The sequence below is a fragment of the Amblyomma mixtum genome, chromosome 3 (genome assembly GCF_055824585.1).
Source record: "Amblyomma mixtum isolate Tamu chromosome 3, ASM5582458v1, whole genome shotgun sequence".
NCBI lineage: Eukaryota > Metazoa > Arthropoda > Arachnida > Ixodida > Ixodidae > Amblyomma > Amblyomma mixtum.
Window position 1 is genome coordinate 381,780,557 of NC_143014.1, and position 8,702 is coordinate 381,789,258.

Below are 8,702 nucleotides of genomic sequence, written 5' to 3' on the forward strand. Positions count from 1 at the left end.
TGAGCTGGGCACTGCGGCGCTGATGCGAAGTGGTCCCGCGAGCCGCATCGGAAGCAATTTGAACCGGATCGGCTGCTCCGTTCTCGGTTCCGCTCAGGGGGGCGATTCCGCTGCGGCGCACGCGAGCCGCCCGCGCTCGTCGTTGAACTCAGCTGAAAGGGGGCTGCCGGCTGCGCATTTATTTCTTGCGAAAGATGCGAGAATTGTTTACGACGCTACCGCAATGAAGTTGCCTGGACCAAAGCAGGAAGCTCCTTTAGCTCTTCAGCCGCCTGCTCAAACAAGCGCAGTTCTAACTGAATCCTGGAATGACAGTGTCGAACCCTCGAGCAGTAACCGCTCACGTACGCGATTGGAAGCTACGCCGGCAATGAATTGATCCCGCAGAGCCTCATCTTCAGAAGCAAAAGAACAATGTGACGCTAGCTCCCGTAGAGCGGCAACGAAGTCATGAACGGACTCGCCTGTGTTTTGGCTGCAGCGGTGAGAACGATGGCGCTCGACGATAACGTTGCACGACGTCGAAAACTGGCGCCGTAATGCGGCGAGGGCAGAGCCGTATTCGTCAGGAGGGGCCACGACAGACTTGTGCTGCGGCTGCGGGTGCTGTGGGTGCTGCGGGACTTGGCGTTGCCAGTGCTGCGGCGCTGGTCCCTGCGTGTAGCGTATGATAAACACGCTGGCCATCCGCCCTGAAACAATGCAAAAGAATAGCCTTGTGTTGCTCCGGCTTGAATGCGGCGGCTCCGGATGCCAGCAAGTACACGTTGAACATCTGCTCCCACTGCTCGCATGGCAGTGACGGACGGCCGGGCGTCGGAAGGAAGAACGGTGGCGGAGCAAGCCCGGTGAAGCTCATGGTGGGCGGATCCCGGTGGTGGGAGCGTCGCTGGGGGTTACGTTCACAGCATCCTCGTCGCCAATGTTATATTTTCGAAGGTGGAAGTCAGACTCCAGCCGTCCCGATGCACACAACACGTTTATTCCAACATACAAGCATATATATATAACAAACAGAAGCGCCCCCTGGGGAATGAAAACAAAACCTAAACTGAATACAACAAGTACCAACATAAAAAAAAGGTTTATGGTTTATGGGGTTTAACGCCCCAAAGCGACTAAGGCTATGAGAGACGCCGTAGTGGAGGGGTCCGGAAATTTCGACCACCTGGGGTTCTTTAACGTGCACTGACATCGCACAGTACAGGGGCCTCTAGAATTTCTCCTCCAAAGAAATTGAAGCGCCGCGGCCGGGATAAAAAAATAATGTTGCTTGTATTCTTGTTTTTCAATAAACTTGACTTGAAACTTGAAACCTCTCTCTCTTCAGTTCTAAGCTTCTGAATGCAATATATAAGACCAAATTTCTGTTTTTCGTTTTTTCTGCATTAAAAATGTGCGTGTGCCAGTGAAATCATTTGTGCTCGCGAAACCTCTTCCCCGCGCGGTAATGCCAACAAGGTGATGCAGGTCGTCAGTAATTAAATAAAAAACAATTCAGTGCAGTAAGACGAAGCTCCATGGAATTGAATAAGATTATAAACTCAGTGATAGAAATATTGTTACAGTAGCTGCTTTGTGAGCACTGCGTTGAGCGCTGTGTGCGCCAGAATCTCTCGTGTGCCGAAGATATGAGCCTGATGACATCAACTGGCTCAGTGTCTCCAGGTGAAAAACTTGCAAATAGTAAGTCCCTCGTAGATAAACGCTGGTCCTTAGGGGTAACAGAGTGTATTCTAGCCGCCGTATTCACAAACCACACTCGCCCTTATCTTAAAGCGCCCCTTCCCTTTTCTGCTCCTTAACGCGTTTCAGAAACAGACCTTACCCTTAGCGGTCCCCTTTAGCCCAACTTAAAATTCACGTAAAGGGAGCCGTTTAAGGTACCATCCCAGGCACCTTAATTACCTACAGATGATCGGCGTAGTGCACGAGATGACGAGCATGATACGCGCTCGTGATTTAATTTAATAATGTGACCACATCCGCAGCATAAAAGATAACATGTCCAAGCAGATGGCGAACACGCGCATGTATGATTCGGTCAAGCAACTTCTGATGTCGGCTATCAACCGAAAAGCAAACTTACACGGCTGAGGAGCAGTCTTGGCACAAATCAAGGAGCCTGGCTATCAGCAAACAATAGCTTCACAGAAAAGGCTATCAAGCGAAAGAAGACGAGAGAGAACAGAGGAGCTCACCTGTTGCGGACACTCCCTTCGTGTCAGCGGCCTTTGCCTCCTTCCATTTTTCTTTTATATTGTCCCAACATTTGCGCAGTTGGCTCTCCGTTCGGTAAGGGATGTTGGGCCGGCAGTTGTTCTCGTCCGTTATCACCTTCCACGTTTTCTTCTTCCTTTCCAAGGAAACATCATCTGTCCGCTTGCTTTCCACGATCGCGGTGTACTTATTGCAGAGATCAGTGAGCACGTTGCGCTCTTCTTCGGTAAAATGTGCTCGTTTTTTAGCCTCCATGATCTTTTTTTTGTTCTAAATAAAAACTTAACAGAAAGTGAACGCAGAACCCAACAAGACTGCAAGAGAAAAGGCGAAAATAAATAGGAAATGTCTAAACTAGAGAAAGAGCGAACCAACGTCAAAAAGCAAATACACGCAAAAGAGGCGGGCGACGTGAAATCAACAAGCACGTTAATGTTTTTGTATTTTTTGGGTTTGCTACTATTCACAATTGCTGTTATTTGCGGATCATGTTTATCCTTCACATTGTGTCTTTGCCTTTAACACACACACACAAACTGAACTATGTTAGTAAAAGCTACAATGTCTGCAAATGTACTCGTACAACTGTTACTACCGACACCTCGCTTTCTTGCCATGTAATGGGGCCCGAGCGCCGTCAAGTGAATTAACGTTCACTTTTTGTCTCGGGTCCCTCATTTCTTACTGAAATGGAAATAAACTTCAAACTTCAAACTTCAAACGGCTACACTGCATGGTGGCCTGCCAAAAAACAAAAAAACGTCAGAATTAGAAAATTGGAAAAATGTTTGCCTAAATTCAGTGAAGCTTACTTGTAAGCGTTCTAGGAGAAATTTTTATTCACTTTTTGTTGTAGGAATAAATTATACGTGCATGTCCGGATCATTCCAACATGAAAACGCGAGTAGCCTCGCTCCCATATCACGAACATATTCGGATAGGAGCCCCTTTTCATAAGGCGGCCTTAAAACCGCGTAAGGTTGGTTTTTGAAGCGGACCTTAGACTTTTCTTAAACTTTAACTTAGGCCGTCCTTTACGAAGGCCCGCTTAACGCTTCAAGGAAAGGAACATTTGTGCATAGGGGGGTAAGAGAAGGCCAGCGTAGCAGGTGGTGGCAGAAAGCTAGAGGCGCGGATAATATTAAGAACTTAACATTAAGGGATGCGGTAATCGCAGCTGGCAAACGGCAGGTCTAATTAAAGAGATATGGAAGAGGCCTTCGCCCTGCAGTGGGCTTTATAGTCAGTATGATGATTATGATGATAATGATGGTGATGATGATGATGATGATATGACTGCCGTATTTTATGCCTACTAAAAATGGCGTGCTCTCTTGACTTTGAATTTTTCATTGTTAGCATATACCGTGTTTGCAATCGTAAGTTATTGGTGCATTTTTTATATTCAGCACATTGCAGCAGAATATCGCAATAAAATCTTAGAAACTTTTCCTGCTCGAATATATTCTGCCACAATAACAGTCAGCAACGCAAAACATAATATAGAAAAGTAGTTTTGCCTAAACACAATGATATTAAAGCATGTTAGTCTGTTAAATTGCGCGCTATGTTTTTAAAATACTGAAAAACGAATAATCGCGGCGTCTGAAGAAGGCTGTCGATCGCCCTTGCAGATTTAGATTAGCAATGTGCCCTTAAGCATGTTGCCAAAGTGAACGCTGCCGCAGCCTCACATTCCAAGCGCGCAGATACTGATTTTAAACGTCGCCGAGGTAAAAAATTTAAATTTCCCACAAGTGATGCTTACGTCCTCTGTATACTGCTGGTTGTAGCGCTCCAATAGAAAGATCCTGTAAAATGGCCTTGAACAGCACTGTTAGGTGGGAAACAACAAAGACTCATCATCAGCCTGGCAACGCCCTCTGCAGGACAAAGGCCACTCCCAAGTCTCTCCAATTAACCATGTCCTGTCCCAGCTGCGGCCACCCTATCGGAGCAAACTTCATCCGCCCAACTAACTTTCTGCCACCCCCTGCTACGCTTGCCTTCTCTTGCAATGCAGTCCATTACTCATAGGGACTATCGGTTTTCGTGCCTTCACTTTAGATGCTCTGCCCAAGCCCATTTCTTCTCATTGATTTCGACTTGGGTTGTCATTAACCCTTTAGTTTATTTAAGGGCCTGTCATGAAACACTACAGGCCCACTGTAAATATGGGGATCGTCATGGTCATCATCGAAGGCCGATTTAAAATCGGAATGCTCGGTTGCTACAGCGCTGCGGGTGGCGACGTCGTCCTGAATTACGACGCTAAGTAAGGAAGAGAGGGCTAGTGAATAGGCGCAAGGTAGACGGCATAATTATGTAAAATATGGATAAGGTGAAACATGCTGTATAAACTGGGGGTTGCCTATAAGCGGTTAGAAAGAAATTGGGCAAGGGCAAATGCCAGACGCACGCACGACGAGGGAAATTTCATTACCAATATGGATAGGTGATAGAGAAACGTTCAAGTTATACCTAACATCTGAGTGGGCCTCTACAGATTATAAGAATTGATTCGACTGAGTCGAAACCTCAGCAGTCACGCAAGCATTGCGCAACCGAAGTGTAGAAGAATCGTATATATAAAGGCAGTGGAAAATATCTATACCGGCTGGACAGAGTACTCCACAGGGAAAGTTAAAAAATACCAATCTGTAATAGTGTCGGGAAGGTAGGTACGACCTCTTCAGCACTGTTCACCGCGTGTTTACAGAAAGTACTCAGAGAGCCGAATTGGGAAAAGTTGGGGATAACAGATCATGGAGAATACTTTAGTAACCTCCGATTTACTGATGAAATTGCCTTGAAATTGCCTTCAAGACAAGGGCTGTCTTCTAAAGGACTCCTACTCTGCTCCCACACCTTTGTTCTATTGACTTTGTGGTGTAGGTATTTGGGGTTTAAAGGTTCGGTGAGACTGCTTAAAACAAAATCATATATGGTATGCTTCGAGGCTTCGCGTTAATAAATTGCTACCCTGCTTGTCCTGGCTCCGGCCGCGTGCTCGGATCTCTTCCCATTTATACGCCCGAGTTGCTGAATAGGCGCCATAAAAAAGCAGCAAGAAAGTGTGCAAAGGTGTGGCGCACACAACCGCCTTTGATTTCGAAAAATTAGGAGCCATGCGCGTCGCTTGCTAGTGTGAAGGCGGCGACGTCGCATGGACATGTCCCCAAAGACCCCGCTGTCAAAGGTCGCGTAATGCGGCACTGGAGCTGTGGGAGGTGAAGCTAACCACAGCACGCCTCGACGACCAGGCAACTCTCCTCCTCGTCGCCAAAAGGTCGGCACAATCCAGAGCCCTGGACTGAGGGCCCATCCACATGCGCGTACTAGCCACCATAATCTTCTATTAACCAAATCATTCACTCACTCATTTTTGATGCTTAACAGAAAAGGCCAAAAACTTAGATTGCATCATTGAATTACCCTGTCTCTCATTCCGTACTGCTCTCAGCTTCTTACATCTCGATATACATTTGCGCTGAGCTTTGATCGCTGGATGAAAAAATATATTTGTGTCCTCCACAAATGGAGCGATTGTAAGCAGTTAAGTGCCACGTCCAACACCAGCGTTCGCAGTCTACGAGCTTTCCCTAACCAAACTGAGGTTCTCTTCTCGAATATCTTGAATATGGCAGGGCGGATGTGTAGGAATAATGCGCAGTCAAGTGCGGCATTACATTGTTTACACTGGAACACAGAAAAAAATAGTTCGCAAAAGCAACTGTACTAGGAATTGCTTTGTGATATAAGAGATTATTACGCAGTTCGATTTAAATTCACCTCATTGACTGCTGCTAGTAAATTTCAGTGCGAATATATTTCCCCAATGCATTTCTTGCTAAGTATCAGTGACAATACCTCCAGGTGGGCGTCACAAAGTTTTCCTGACAGCCGGCAGCATCAGATGTCGAAGTGGTGATTTCTTTTTTACTTTGTATTCGTGATTTTCTGAGTGTTTTGAGGGAAAAATTATCAACACCATAGCGCTAACACGCATCAGTGCTTTAGAAGGCTTAGCTTCTCCCAGTTGAAGCGACACGATGGTTGGTACTGCTATGAATAAAGCACTGAAAGACGTCGGACACACAGGAGATTGATGCACGCATACAAAGTGCATCGTAGCTCGTGTGTGGACCTTTCTTCCTTCTTTGTTCGATGCTTTCTTTCGCTTACTCATGTCATGCAACACTAGCTAAGCCCCAGGCCACCCTTGCAATATTGGCTCAATTCCCGCATTAGCTATTATTCAGTGAACCTTGTTTCTGTACAAATCCTCTATTTAATTGAAAAACAGTATTCGAGAAAATATCAGCAACACATTGAAGAAAAACGTCACGTAATAAGAGGGTGAAGAAGTTAACGCAAGAGATTTGGGAAACTAAGATAATATTTACACGTTCAGAGCGTAAAAAAATAAAACAGTCCATGAACCTAAAGCACACAAGTAAAGTTCAATGATTGTGAATGACGCCAAGTACAGGATTTCGACCATGGGCAGGTGTCCTGCCACGTCCGAAAATGTTCATGCTTGAAGCGCTGATGGGAAGACACACCTTCAGCTTCAAGTACATAATGACGCTAGCAGTGCGACTGGGCGCAGAAGCGGCCGGCGCGCACGTTGTTGCCGCTGAGCTCGAACGCCAGTGCTTGCCTCATCTTAGTCACTGTTACGACCGGCTCACTCATTCGCTCTGAGGACGGCGAACAGGAGCCCCTCGCTGGCGTTCGATCTCTGCCACCTTTGAGGCCTTCTACACCCACCCCCAGGTGACTCCAACCGTCATGGTAGCCTTCCACTTCGCCGGGTGCATCCTGCCCAACATGTGGTAGGACGACATAGAGGCCAGCTACCACCAGCGCAGCAGGCGGCGCTGGTGGCGTGATCGAGCGCCAGCATGGAACAGAAGGAGGCCTCGGTCGACGAGGTCTCTGCTTCTTCGGGCACCTGGAGGCCAGGGTCTCTCGCAAGTGGATGGTCGCGAGAAGCAGCGTGGCCACGAAGGAGAAGCACGAGGTGCTACTCTTCGCCGCGATGGCGGTGCGGAACGTGCCGACCGCGACGTGCCCGGCGTCGACTGCAGTTGCGGCTTCCACGTTGACCACAGCGATAAAATTTGTCGTCAGTTGCAGGCACCTCGCACTGATGGAGAATTGCGCGAAGGTTGGTCTGCGCAAAATCGCGACGGCGCTTCGAAGACTCGACGAAGAGCCCAATGTTCGTTGTAGCGGTGAGAAGAACGCTGGCCACAACTGCACCAAGAGTACACACACCTCCCTTGACAAGTGGGCGCTCAGATTCTGGCAGCCAGGCTTGAATCACGAAGTGGTACTTCCACTTTGGCTGTGGATCATTCAACTCGAACCTGTATGGATGGTGCACCTTCATCCCAGCAGGGCCCACGGCAGCAGCTCCCACTGGAACAGGTGCGCCTCGCGTTCGGGTGTCACCGCCGGCTCCCGTGCCGCACCAGGCTTCAAGAACAGCTCCGCAGCAGCGCCAAGGGTCGGCGTTGCCGTCTGTGGACGCCGCCGCTGGCGGCAGTGCTGGTTCAGGAGAGCATTGGAACGTGCCCCGTTTCCCGAGTTGGCGGCAGCGAGGGACGACTTCACCGATGACTTCAAGCATAGTGCAGGAGCAATGCGGTGCATGCTGTAGGGGCTCGAAAACTGTCTGCGGCCAGCACACATTTTTCGCTCGACTAGCGCCGAGCCCGACTCGATGACGCTTGATGCTGTTGTTGTTGTTGTTAGCCTTTGAAAGAATGGCACAAATGCTAACAACAACAACAACAGCATCAAGCGTCATCGAGTCGCACTCGGCGCTAGTCGAGCGAAAAATGTGTGCTGGCCGCGCGAGGCTGAAAAGAGCTCCCTTCATCTTTCTCTTTGTCGTGGAATGGTGAACAGATTCTGGCTGATGGACTCTAAGTGGGCCCGCAGCTGCTCGATTGTGCTCTCACTATTTATTTTTTTACAGCAAGCAGCTATTTGGGACAAACCAGAGTGTTATCAGTCGCTTCGTTACATCACCGAACAAAAAAAGAGTAGAAGCAAAAGAGGAAGGAGAACGAGAAGAAGTAGAAGAAGAAGGTGAGAAGCGTCGCCAAAGGCCGTTAGTCTTCACGGTCAAACCCAGCATCGGCGATCTCTTGATTGGCGATGTTCATGATATAGACGCCGCGCTGCGGTGGGGCCGCGAACTAGTCCAAGGAGGATCGGTGCGAGAGGAAGCACGTTGTTTGCGCCGGTGCGACTGCTTCGCAGTCTCAGGCACCCAAGTTGTCACAGTTTTTCTGCAAAAATATATCCTATAGAGTGCGGTTACGTGGCGTTTGCGTGCTTAGCGAGATAGATCAGCCGCTAAATATCACTACATTGTTTTTCTGCTGGCAGTAATGCTGACAGAGCATGGAAGCAGGGAGTTTTCCTGCTATAGTAAAACGTTTGAAGGACCGTGAAATCACTCTTAT

The 8,702-nt window shown here is 48.2% G+C and overlaps 1 pseudogene; it reads right to left on the reverse strand.

The window, feature by feature from the left end:
- Positions 1–215: 215 nt before the first annotated feature.
- Positions 216–7,618, reverse strand: LOC149357028 (uncharacterized; annotated as a pseudogene).
- Positions 7,619–8,702: the final 1,084 nt, after the last annotated feature.